The following is a 14,220-nucleotide window of genomic DNA, read 5'->3' as shown; positions in this document are numbered from 1 at the left end:
GATTTCCAAAATAATATCAGATAAAATCACCCACGGGCCAAATCCGGCTTGTGGGGTGCAAGTTGGTGAACCCTGCCCTAGATGTAATGAAGGGAATATCATTATACTGTGTTCAGGACTGGAATGCTGTTAGACAGGAGAGGCTATATGGACATGCCTGGTGCCCAAATTGAGCTTGTTGAGCAGCAAGTGTGGAGTGGGCACAAATGGATTCGGTTCGGTTCAGTTCAGTCAGTCGCCATGACGAGCCCTTCCCAGATATCTAGTTTGCGTTAGTTTTTTTTACGCCGCTCTCAGATGCAGAATATCCAACGTTTTGTGAGCATGGAGAGACCAGAGACAACCAGACTAGTAAATTGGGCTAAGGAACAGAAGTTGGGTATTGGAGAAAAGACATCAGTGCATGTTCTGCAAACAATATTGTGCGGCATGAGGCGCGGCAATGCGCGGCATGAGCATAGTGAAAGTATAGACGTGTTTATGGACAGCAAGGAAGAAGGAGAAGATCTAAATGCAGAGGGAAGATGTGTGTTGAGGAAGAATGGCACCAGGTACAAACCGTACCCTGCTCTCTGAATGGCTCAGAAATTGAACCTGACGAAAATGAGAATGAGGTACTGTTAAATAATTTTGCACACCCGATTTTTCAGTTTTTGATTTGTTAAAAAAGTTTGAAATATCCAATAAATGTCGTTCCACTTCATGATTGTGTCCCACTTGTTGTTGATTCTTCACAAAAAAATACAGTTTTATATCTTTATGTTTGAAGCCTGAAATGTGGCAAAAGGTCGCAAAGTTCAAGGGGGCCGAATACTTTCGCAAGGCACTGTATGTCTGTGATGCCCACTGCTTGGGGCGATGCAGACCCGGTGGCGAGCGTGGTGAAACTGAGAAGACACGGTCTGTTCTTTTTCATTTTTTAAACAGTCTTTACCTGAGTAAGTCATGTTAGGCTATGTCAGTTATCCCGTGAGAGCTTTTGTGCTGAACTCACTAATGTGTTTCACATGCCAATAGGGGGAGTATTGGCCAGAATTTCTTTGTTGGTTGGGCTGGTCGAAATTGACAAACACAATTTGTTATATATTATTTATATATATAAATATATATATATATCAATTGTAAATTATATAAAAAATTGTGTGTGTCAATTTCGACGCCCCCAAAAATATATACATACATACTCAGGGGTTTTTCTTTATTTTTACTATTTTCTACATTGTAGAATAGTAGTGAAGACATCAAAACTACAAAATAACACATGGAATCATGTAGTAACCCAAAAAATTGTTAAACAAATGTAAATATATTTGATAGATTTTAGATTTTAGATTCTTCGAAGTAGCCACCCTTTGCCTTGATGACAGCTTTGCACACTCTTGGCATTCTCTCAACCAGCTTCACCTGGAAGGCTGTTCCAACAGTCTTGAAGGAGTTCCTACATATGCTAAGCACTTGTTGGCTGCTTTTCCTTCAATCTGTGGTCCAACTCATCCCAAACCATCTCAATTGGGTTGAGGTTAGGTGATTGTGGAGGCCAGATCATCTGACGCAGCACTCCATCCATTACTATCCTTGGTCAAATAGCCCTTACACAGATAGTCCAAATAAGCGCAAACCAGATGGGATGGGGTATCGCTGCAGAATGCTGTGGTAGCCATGCTGGTTAAGTGTGCCTTGAATTCTAAATAAATCACTGACAGTGTCACCAGCAAAGTACCCCCACAACATCACACCTTCTCCTACATGCTTCACGGTAGGAACCACACATCCGCTCACCTACTCTGCATCTCACAAAGACACAGCGGTTGGAACCAAAAATCTAACATTTGGACTCATCAGACCAAAGGACAGATTTCCACTGGTCTAATGTCTGTTGCTCATGTTTCTTGGCCCATGCAAGACTCTTCTTCTTATTGGTGTCCCTTAGTAGTGGTTTCTTTGCAGCAATTCAACCATGAAGGCCTGATACACACAGTCTCCTCTGAACAGTTGATGTTGAGATGTGTCTTTTACTTGAACTCTGTGAAGAATTAATTTGGGCTCCAATTTCTGAGGCTGGTAGTTCTAATGCATTTATCCTCTGCAGCAAAGGGAACTCTGGGTCATCCTTTCCTGTGGCAGTCCTCATGAGAGCCAATTTCATCAGAGCGCTTGATGGTTTTTGCGACTGCACTTGAGGAAACTTTCATGTCTTAACGTAATGATGGACTGTTGTTTCTCTTTGTTTCTCTTTGTTTATTTGAGCTGTTCTTGCCATAATATGGACTTGGTCTTTTACCAAATAGGGCTATCTTTTGTATACCACCCCTACCTTGAATCGGCCCAGAAGCTAGTATGGTATTCGAAAACAGCTAATGAGTATACAAAACATTAAAAACACATAAAATCAAATCAAATTGTATTTGTCATACGCGCCGAATACAACAGGTGTAGTAGGCCTTGCAGTGAAATGCTTACTTACAAGCCTTTAATCAACAATTAAGTTTTAAGAAAATACCTAAAAATAAGATGAACAAATAATTAAAGAGCAGCAGTAAAATAACAATAGCGGGGCTATATACAGGGAGTACCAGTACAGAGTCAATGTGCAGGGCACCGGTGTCGAGGTAATTGAGGTAATATGTACATGTAGGTAGAGTTATTAAAGTGACTATACATAGATAACAAAAGAGAGTAGCAGCAGCGTAGAAGAGGAGAGGGGGGCAATGCAAATAGTCTGGGTAGCCATCTGATTAGATGTTCAGGAGTCTTTTGGCTTGGGGGTAGAAGCTGTTTAGAAACCTCTTAGACTTGGTGCTCCGGTACCGCTTGCCATGCGATAGCAGAGAAAACAGTCTATGATTAGGGTGGCTGGAGTATTTTACAATTTTTAGGGCCTCCCTCTGACACAGCTTGGTATAGAGGTCCTGGATGGCAGGAAGCTTGGCCCCAGTGATGCACTGGACCGTATGCATTACCCTCTGTAGTGCCTTGCGGTCGGAGGCAGAGCAGTTGCCATACCAGGCAGTGATGCAACTAGTCAGGATGCTCTCGATGGTGCAGCTGTAAAGCCTTTTGAGGATCTGAGGACCCATGCTAAATCTTTTCAGTCTCCTGAGGGGGAATAGGTTTTGTCGTGCCCTCTTCACGACAGTCTTGGTGTGCTTGGACCATGATAGTTTGTTGGTGTTGTGGACGCCAAGGAACTGAAAGCTCTCAACCTGCTCCGCTACAGCACCGTCGATGAAAATGGGGGCGTGCTCCGTCCTCCTTTTCCTGTCGTCCACAATCATCTCCTTTGTCTTGATCACATTGAGGGAGAGGTTGTTGTCCTTGCACCACACGGTCAGGTCTGTGACCTCGTCCCTATAGGCTGCTCTTTCAATGAGATAGGCTATCCAGGTGAAAGCTATTATCCCTCATTGATGTTAAATCAGTGTAGATGAAGGGGAGGAGTCAGAGTAAAGATGGATTTTTAAAAGATTGATTTTTTTTACATATAGCCTTGAGACAATTAAGACATGGATTGTGTACGTATGTGTACCATTCAGAGGGTAAATGGGCAAGACAAAAAATGTAGGGGTCTTTGAACAGGGTATGGTAGTAGGTGCCAGGCGCACTGGTTTGTGTCAAGAAATGCAATGCTGCTGGATTTTTCCAAGCTCAATAGATTCCAGTGTGTTTCAAGAATGGTTCACCATCCAAAGGACATCCAGCCAACTTGACACAACTGCATTGGAGTCAACATGGGTCAGCATCCCTGTGGAATGCATTAGACACCGTGTACAGTATAGTCCATGTCCTGATGAATTGAGGCTGTTCTGAGGGCAAAAAAGGGTGTGCAACTCAATATTAAATATCAAATTCAAACATGATTAAGAGTGTTGAGAAATGTCACACTCCTCAAGATGTTCAATGTATGGTTTCCAGATTTTATCCAACTTGTTTTTTTTTGCTGGTTCAGCCCTCCAGTTTGTTATTGACTGTTAGTATGATGCTTTCCAATTGATAGCTATACCCTTTTTTGCAGCAATTTGACCTAAGTTACAAAACAATGTATATATTTCCCAACAGACATATTTGTGGAGATGAATGGATATAAATTCCTAGACACAATGATGTGATTGCACAGACATTATCCCAAAGTGATGTCGGTTTGTCACAGGACCACAGCATTAAAATAGGGTTCCTTAAAAAAAATTGCATCTCCAAAAGATATTATATTTCTGGGTGCATTATATGTATTCTGGCAGGAGTGTAGTACGTCCTATGGATTATCTTGATTTGCAATAATTTACGTGTAAGGTTGTAGGAGAAAATAGGAACATTTTCACATATCTGTGACCAATAGTTCTCATCAATTTCTTCTTTGAGATCTGTTTTCTGAGCTATCAAGTAGAAATGCATTTAACCAATATCATGGCAATGAACTTCTTTGGCGTTGCAGCTTCTTTCAGTATTTTAGGTCCATTTTAGGCTTTAGGTCCATCCAGATTCTTTTGAAGCGATTGACTAATATTTCTTAGTTGTCTGAATTTAAAGAAATTGGTCTTGGATAACTCATATTTTTCTTGCAATTGATTGAATGACAGTAGAGAGCCATTATAATACATATGCTCAAAATTCGTGATTCCACGTTGGAACCAGGACTTAATGCCATTAAATGCTGGAGCTAAGGTTGTGTAAATATGGGTGCCTGGCGATATTGGTTTCTTCCATTTCATGAATTTATGCACCTTTTCCCAAATACGAATTGAAAATCATTGGATTGTCAGTTTTTTCTTTAATGCCTTGGACCCAAAGCAGTGAATATATTTTAAATCATAGGGTATTACATGTATGGCTTCAATACTCCTCCCAGCAAAAAATAGTCTGCTGTCCAGTGTTTAAATGAGCGCAGTTGTGCGGCCCAGTAACGCATTTTCATATGATGTAGGTGTAAAACATTCAATTTGACTCTTGACGTCTTTCCATTCCAAATAAAGTTGGAGAGTTAGCCATTTGTGGATGGAATTCAAATGGGTAAAGCTTGGAATAAATACATCAACCTTGTTAATATATTCATTTTTATTAAGTGGGCCCTACCTAAGATAGAAATAGGGAGAGTTCTCCATCTCTGAACATTGGATTCAATCTTATCCAATACTGAACAAAAATATAAATGCAAAGCTCTAATCTATGGATTTCACGTGACTGGGCATGGGCGCAGCCATGGGTAGGCCTGGGAGGGCATAGGCCCACCCACTGGGAAACCAGCCCCAGCCAATCAAAAAGTGTTTTTCGCCAGAAAAATAGCTTTACTACAGACAGAAATACTCCTCAGTTTCATCAGTTTTCTGGGTGGTTGGTCTCAGACGATCCGGAAGGTGAAGAACCCGGATGTGGAGGTTCTGGACTGGCGTGATCCGCGGTTGTGAGGTTGGTACGACATTGGAGGCAGCTTATGGTAGAGAAATTAACATGAAATTCTCTGGCAACAGCTCTGGTGGACATTTCTGCAGTCAGCATGCCAATTGCACACTCCCTCAAAACTTGCCACATCTGTGGCATTGTCTTGTGTGACAAAACTGCACATTTTAGACTGGCCTTTTATTGTCCCTAGCACAAGGTGCACATGTGTAATGATCATGCTGTTGAATCATATGCCACACCTGTCAGGTGGATGGATTCTCTTGGCAAAGGAGAAATGCTCACTAACAGGGATGTAAACAAATTTGTGCACAAAATTGGAGAGAAATAAGCTTTATGAATTGTATGGAATATTTCTGGAATCTTTTTATTTTAGCTCATGAAACATGGGACACTTTACATTTTGTGTTTATATTTTTGTTCAGTAATATGTTGCATTTTGAAATGTTTGCTAAGATGATGTATGTATAAATTGTACATGCTGAAACAGGTTTTGGGCTAGACTATGATTGGTAAACGTCTCCCCTTTTTAAAAAGTTTAGCACTCGTCAACCTTGGATGTGTATTAAGTATGCATGTAAAGTGGACTTGAGTGCTGAAAACCTAAACGTATAAAACTAAATTGACCACGCCCTCAGAGCATGCGCAGACCAGCTGGCTGGTGTGTTTACGGACATATTCAATCAATCCCTATCCCAGTCTGTTGTTCCCACATGTTTCAAGAGGGCCACCATTGTTCCTGTTCCCAAGAAAGCTAAGGTAACTGAGCTAAACGACTACCGCCCCGTAGCACTCACTTCCGTCATCATGAAGTGCTTTGAGAGACTAGTCAAGGACCATATCACCTCCACCCTACCTGACACCCTAGACCCACTCCAATTTGCTTACCGCCCAAATAGGTCCACAGACGATGCAATCTCAACCACACTGCACACTGCCCTAACCCATCTGGACAAGAGGAATACCTATGTGAGAATGCTGTTCATCGACTACAGCTCGGCATTTAACACCATAGTGCCCTCCAAGCTCGTCATCAAGCTCGAGACCCTGGGTCTCGACCCCGCCCTGTGCAACTGGGTACTGGACTTCCTGACGGGCTGCCCCCAGGTGGTGAGGGTAGGCAACAACATTTCCACCCCACTGATCCTCAACACTGGGGCCCCACAAGGCCACGCACGCCTCCAACTCAATCATCAAGTTTGCGGACGACACAACAGTGGTAGGCTTGATTACCAACAACGACGAGACGGCCTACAGGGAGGAGGTGAGGGCCCTCGGAGTGTGGTGTCAGGAAAATAACCTCACACTCAACGTCAACAAAACTAAGGAGATGATTGTGGACTTCAGGAAACAGCAGAGGGAACACCCCCCTATCCACATCGATGGAACAGTAGTGGAGAGGGTAGTAAGTTTTAAGTTCCTCGGCGTACACATCACAGACAAACTGAATTGGTCCACCCACACAGACAGCATCGTGAAGAAGGCGCAGCAGCGCCTCTTCAACCTCAGGAGGCTGAAGAAATTTGACTTGTCACCTAAAGCAAACTTCTACAGATGCACAATCGAGAGCATCCTGTCGGGCTGTATCACCGCCTGGTATGGCAACTGCTCCGCCCACAACCGTAAGGCTCTCCAGAGGGTAGTGAGGTCTGCACAACGCATCACCGGGGGCAAACTACCTGCCCTCCAGGACACCTACACCACCCGATGTCACAGGAAGGCCATAAAGATCATCAAGGACAACAACCACCCGAGCCACTGCCTGTTCACCCCGCTATCATCCAGAAGGCGAGGGCAGTACAGGTGCATCAAAGCTGGGACCGAGAGACTGAAAAACAGCTTCTATCTCAAGGCCATCAGACTGTTAAACAGCCACCACTAACATTGAGTGGCTGCTGCCAACACACTGACTCAACTCCAGCCACTTTAATAATGGGAATTGATGGGAAATTATGTAAAATATATCACTCGCCACTTTAAACAATGCTACCTAATATAATGTTACATACCCTACATTATTCATCTCATATGTATATGTATATACTGTACTCTATATCATCTACTGCATCTTTATGTAATACATGTATCACTAGCCACTTTAACTATGCCACTTTGTTTACATACTCATCTCATATGTATATACTGCACTCAATACCATCTACTGTATCTTGCCTATGCCGCTCTGTACCATCACTCATTCATATATCTTTATGTACATATTCTTTATCCCCTTACACTTGTGTCTATAAGGTAGTAGTTTTGGAATTGTTAGCTAGATTACTTGTTGGTTATTACTGCATTGTCGGAACTAGAAGCACAAGCATTTCACTACACTCGCATTAACATCTGCTAAACATGTGTATGTGACAAATAAAAATTGATTTGATTTGATTTGAGAGATAGCCGTCAAACATAATTGGATGGCAAGAATCATCACAGATACCCTTGTAAGGTGTTGTGTAATATGTTTATTGTTGAATATGTAATATAGTGAAACATGTTTTATGTATGCTTCAAATTACAGATTTAAGGGCATTGAAGTAGTAAACAATGGCATGAAAAGGCAAAAAGCAAAAAAGAGAAAATACATTTACAATGGTTCTCTATATATTAGTATTACCTACATCAGCCCATTAAAACACCTAGGTAGAGCAGAGGACTTAGAGCATGTGGCTTTGCAACACACAGGTGTTTCATCTCAACACTGGGATGATTTTAACAATTAGACACCAAACATACCTCATGCCGCTAAGGTAGGAGGTTACCAGAGATAAATGAATAAAAACACAAAACTAATGAAAGAGCAGACAGGGCCACAGCCCTTCAGGAGCACACAGACACCAACAATATCCCTGGCATCAATATTTTCAACTTGCTCGGCTCGCTATTACAGCACCACAAATTTATATTTATTGAAGGCGGATAAAATTCCTATTGAGAAAGGTGGCTGGAAACTGCAGATGAATTGACAAAAGTCTGCCAAAAGCTCCAGCACTGTGTTTGTTACAGTGAAAATCGGGAGATACCCCATTTGTTCGAGCTCCTACGCAAAAACCTGTTACAGAGTCTAGCCTTGCATAGTGTGGCACTGTCGTTGACTCCCTTGTGAAGAAGAAGAATATGAGTGACATGACAATGGGGAAGTAGGTGATGGTGGTGGCTGATGATCTGCCGCTTGGAGAAGAAGTAGTGCATGTCGTAGACCAACAGGTAGACTGCCATGAAGAGGCTGGTCAGGAAGGAGTGCCACCACCAGTGAGTCCTATAAAAAACAACACACTCTTTGGGTTCGGCTCAATACAATGTTTTGACACTGTAGTGAGGTCTAAGTGCTTGGATTGATGAGCAGAGATAAAAGTTGTGCTGTTTTATTTGATTTAACATTTATTTAACTAGGCAAGTCAGTTAAGAACAAATTGTTATTTACAATGACGGCCTACCAAATGGCAAAAGAAAACATGGCACAAACATTATTGGGCACACACAACAGCACAAAGGGAAATAAGGTAGAGACAACAATACATCACGTGAAGCAGCCACAACTGTCAGTGAGAGTGTCCATGATTGAGTCATTGAATGAAGAGATGGACATATAACTGTCCAGTTTGAGTGTTTTTTGCAGCTCATTCCAGTCGCTATGAGAAATGAGAAAGAAACATTTGCATAATTTAGAATGTTTACATAAAACTAAAATAGATTTACTGTTGACACGAAGACTTCGCACTTGTAAGCTAAATATAACGACATTGATAATCTGGCAAACTGGAAATGTTGGAAATCCATTTGACTAATATTACACAATGCATTTACAGTACATGCAGAGCACAGTATTGAGATAACCCCATCCATCTACAGTGCCTTTGGAAAGTATTCAGACCACTTGACTTTTTCCACATTTCGTTAGGTTATGGCCTTCTTCTAAAATGATGAAACATTTTTTTCCCCTTGTCAATCGACATACAATACCCCATAATGACAAAGCAAAAGAGGTTTTTAGACATTCTGGTTAATTGTTTAAAAATATAAAACAGAATATTACATTTACATAAGTATTCAGACCCTTTACTCAGTACTTTGTTGAAGCACCTTTGGCAGCAATTACAGCCTGGAGTCTTCTTGGGTATGACACACAAAGCTTGGCACACCTGTATTTGGGGAGTTTCTCCCCTTCTTCTCTGCAGATCCTCTCAAGCTCTGTCAAGTTGGATGGGGAGAGTTGCTGCAAGGCTATTTTCAGGTCTCTCCAGTGATGTTCGATTGGGTTCAAGTCCAGGCTCTGGCTGGGCCACTCAAGAACATTCAGAGACTTGTCTGAAAGCCACTCCTGTGTTGTCTTGGCTGTGTGCTTAGGGTCGTTTTCCTGTTGGAAGGTAAACCTTCGCGCCACTCTGGAGCACTTTTCAGAGACATGTTTTCATGTTGGTATTTCCACCCCTGGAGTGAAATAGTCCAATGAAAACACCTTTTACGCTCAACACTCAATCACTTTTTAAAAATCACTTTTTTGCCAGGCTCACTATGTTTAGCAAGTGCACTCACATAATTTACACAGAAAGTTACACTACACGTGACCCCTAGAAAACTCATTTCCACAATAGGCAGAAGTAACACACCTAGAAAACACATGTTTATTACCATGTTATGACTGTGTAATAACCTAGCATTATTATTCATTATCTGTTAGATGGTGAACTTGCAGTACAGCCGGGTACAGGATTGCGTGATGCTGATGGGCAGACACATGGTGCGAGACGTCAGCTGTAAGAACTGCAACAGTAAGCTGGTTTGCCTCAGAGGACAGCCAGCGCTATAAGGAGGGCACTGGTCAGGGAGAGTGAGGGCTTTGAAGAGCATGTCCCCTCTGACAACCCCTGAGCTGATGCTCAAAATACTCGCTCACACCCTTGCCCTAACCCTGTTCCCCCACACTCCACAGCCTCAAACTCAGCCTCCCAGGCAATATGGTCTTGGCTCCACCCTCACCTTTGACCCACAGGTAGCTATGACTTTTTGACCTCTCCTGATTGGCTGGATCTCTTGATGCTGTGTTGGCATCTCCTAAACCCCTCCTCCAAAGACAACCTGCTGTCACCTAGAGACTTTGACAAGGGCCTGCTTTCACATAGCTATGGACTCCATGCACACTCGCACACAAAATTCTGAACACAACTACAAACACTGCAAGACACACACACACTCATATTTACATACGAGACACTCACATTCATGATTAATTGGACCGGGACGATACAAGTATCTCACGAAAATATGTGCTTTAGCTTGGGAAATAAATCAATGTGACTCTGGGTGACAACATAATGTTTGTTTGTAATGTAATGTTTGTTTCCACAATTAAGGCTGCTTTCCTAAAGGAGTGAAATTTGCTTGGTGTATTTTCCCCTTGCCACCCTCCTAACAAGTATCGCGATACTGGTATCGTACCAGTCCTAATGATTAGTAGTAGATATGTTCACTCACTCTGGATATGTTGTCAACTTTATAGCTGGAGTCACTATAACTTCCTCCCAGTGCTGTGTACTGTGTATCATTATCCTCAATCTCTACCATTCTGGATGCTTGTCACCATGCACATCCCCACAAGTCCCTCTGTGTGAGTGAGGAATGCAAACAGCCCATTGCCTCTTTGTAAGTGTGGAGCTGAGCAGGGCAATAACATGCCCAAAGACTATTGGCCTGCTGGGCAGGCCTTTACATGAACTGGTGCTCTTCCTCCCAAACTCTGATGATTCCAGCCAATTGGAATGAAGGGAGCGGTGTTTTCAGTCACACTGTATCCTCTGTTTCCAACCTCTGCCCAGGACAATATACAATAGATCAATTTGAAACAGTATCAAATCATTATTTCATTAGTAGAGATGTCATTTTATTAATGGTTATCATTGTATTTTTATTCTTAGTAGTTATTATTATTCAGATGTTTTTCTTGATATGAGGTTAAAAAATAAAGAGCTAGATCATCTATTTTTCCCATTAGTCTGCTTTGTCAATTTTTCCTTTGTAGTGATGATTTCTGAATAAAGTGTGTATTCTTGCTGAAAGTAATTTTCCAATTGTTGTTTGGTGCAATTTGAGCTTTAGATCACTAGATGGCAACCGAATACAAATGACATACTGTGTGCTGCGACGGTAATCCTATGGACAGTCGGCACATTGGCCAAATTTAAAGTCGAGACTGACTGATCTAGAAATCCCCTAGCATCATAAATAACTACTCCATAGTATTTGTAGGTAAGTCACAATTTACCCATGATACATCACAGTTCTGATGCTCTCGAACACAGCCAATATCTTATCAATAGTTTTGTGTAGACTAAAAATAAGAGCAACGGCGAAGGGTTAATCACACTGTGTTAGTGCATAGCCTACACAGGAGTCACACACTTTGCCACTTTCACCTGTTTTGTCTAAAGAATGTATTTCACTTTTTTTTTTAACTCATGTACAGCACACTTTAAAATACAGGGAATAGGCTCTCCATTAGGGGACAGTGGGAATTAACAACAACAAAATGAATAGAAAACAATACCAACTCTCACAACAAACTGATAGTGGATAACTTCAAAGTGGGTACAGAGAGGAGTGGAAAGTGTGAGAGAATGGGGACCCCCCAGTCAACCCAGATAAGGAGACAAACAGGCACAGCTGTGCGACCAGACAACGTAACCACAAGCACTTTTGTGACTCAACACAGGCACAAAATATCCCCACTAAAGGGGTTTGGTGGTGTGTAAAATTGGCTTATTAAAAAAAGGCAGTGACAAAGCATTCCTAAACCACCCATAAATATTAGAGCTAAGCATGGGGGTTATTTTTTAGAGTTGATCCTGTTGGATGCCATCTTTGTCTGTGGGTGTCATGAATGGTAGAATCAGCAGGGGTCTGGAATCACTCAAGGAAGGAACAGAGTGCTAGCCAACACTTACTAGGCAGGCTCTCACAAATCTTGATTAACTACACAGGTTTGGCAGGATAGAATAGGTGGTCCATTTTGTTAGAACTAGGTGGGGTAGTGGACTTGTAAGGTACTGCATCTCAGCTGATTGAACTAAACAGGATAAGGGTCAGGAGGTTAAAAGAGGGTGGATTAAAAGATCAACACGATTAGGTCTGGCACTCAACAACTCCACCAATACTCAAGGTAGAAAACCCCCCAGAAAGATCAACAAACAAGTTTCTGGTCCCCAATATGCATTGTATTGGTGATTATTTTCCCTAGCAGTGTTGCCCCCCCATGCAGTCACACCCACCCTAAGCCACAGATCTCTTTCAGCAGACTTGGCCATTGAAGTCATCTCATGTTAATTACACTTCCTATTACTCTGCACGCAATAGGATATAAGTTAATACACTAGGAACTGTATATGTTGGGAAGCAACGTTCATATATACAGTGGCAAGAAAAAGTATGTGAAACCTTTGAAAATACCTGGACTTCTGTATTAATTGGTCATAACATTTGATCTGATCTTCATCTAGGTCACAACAGTAGACAGTCTGCTTAAACTAACAACACACAATTATAAGTTAATGTCTTCATTGAACACACCGTGTAAACATTCACAGTGCAGGGTGGAAAAAGTAGGATTTAATAACTGGTTGACCCTCCTTTGGCAGCAATAACCTCAACCAAATGTTTTCTGTAGTTGCGGATCAGACCTGCACAACGGCCAGGAGGAATTTTGGACGATTCCTCTTTACTAAACGGTTTCAGTTCAGCAATATTCTTGGGATGTCAGGTGTGAACTGCTCTCGAGGTCATGCCACAACATCTCAATCTGGTAGAGGTCAGGACTCTGGCTGGGCCACTCCAGAATATGTATTTTATTCTGTTGAAGCCTTTCTGTTGTTGATTTACTTCTGTCATTGTCCTGTTGCATCACCCAACTTCTGTTGAGCTTCAATTGGCAGACAGATAGCCTAACATTCTCCCGCAAAATGTCTTGATAAACTTGAGAATTTATTTTCCCGTCGATGAGAGCAAGCTGTCCTGGCCCTGAGGCAGCCAAGCAGCCCCAAACCATGATGCTCCCTTCCACCATACATTACAGTTGGGATGAGGTTTTGATGTTGGTGTGCTGTGACTTTTTTCTCCAAATAGTGTTGTGTGTTCCTTCCAAACAACTCAACTGTAGCTTCATCTGTCCACAGAATATATTGCCAGTAGCGCTGTGGAACATCCAGGTGCACTTTTGCAAACCAGACGTGCAGCAATGTTGTTTTTGGACAGCAGTGGCTTCTTCCGTGGTGTCCTCCCATGAACACCATTCTTGTTTAGTGTTTTACGTATCGTAGACTCGTCAACAGAGATGTTAGCATGTTCCAGAGATTTCTGTAAGTTTTTAGCTGACACTCTAGGATTCTTCTTAACCTCATTGAGCATTCTGCGCTGTGCTCTTGCAGTCATCTTTGCAGGACGGCCACTCCTAGAGAGTACCACAGTGCTGAACTTTCTCAATTTATAGACAACTTGTCTTATCGTGGACTGATGAACATCAAGGCTTTTCGAGATATGTTTGTAACCCTTTCCAGCTTTATGCAAGTCAACAATTCTTTTATGTTAGGTCTTCTGAGATCTCTTTTGTTCGATGCATGGTTCACATCAGGCAATGCTTCTTGTGAATAGTAAACACATTTTGTGAGTGTTTTTTACAGGGCAAGGCAGCCTCTAACCAACATCCCCAATCTCATCTCATTGATTGGACTCCAGGTTAACTGACTCCTGACTCCAATTAGCTTTTGGAGAAGTCATTAGCCTAGGTGTTCACATACTTTTTCCAACTTACACTGTGATTGTTTAAATGTAGTCAAT

Source organism: Oncorhynchus kisutch, linkage group LG7, assembly GCF_002021735.2.
Source record: "Oncorhynchus kisutch isolate 150728-3 linkage group LG7, Okis_V2, whole genome shotgun sequence".
NCBI classification, from domain to species: Eukaryota; Metazoa; Chordata; class Actinopteri; order Salmoniformes; family Salmonidae; genus Oncorhynchus; species Oncorhynchus kisutch.
This window is presented reverse-complemented; position numbering follows the sequence as displayed.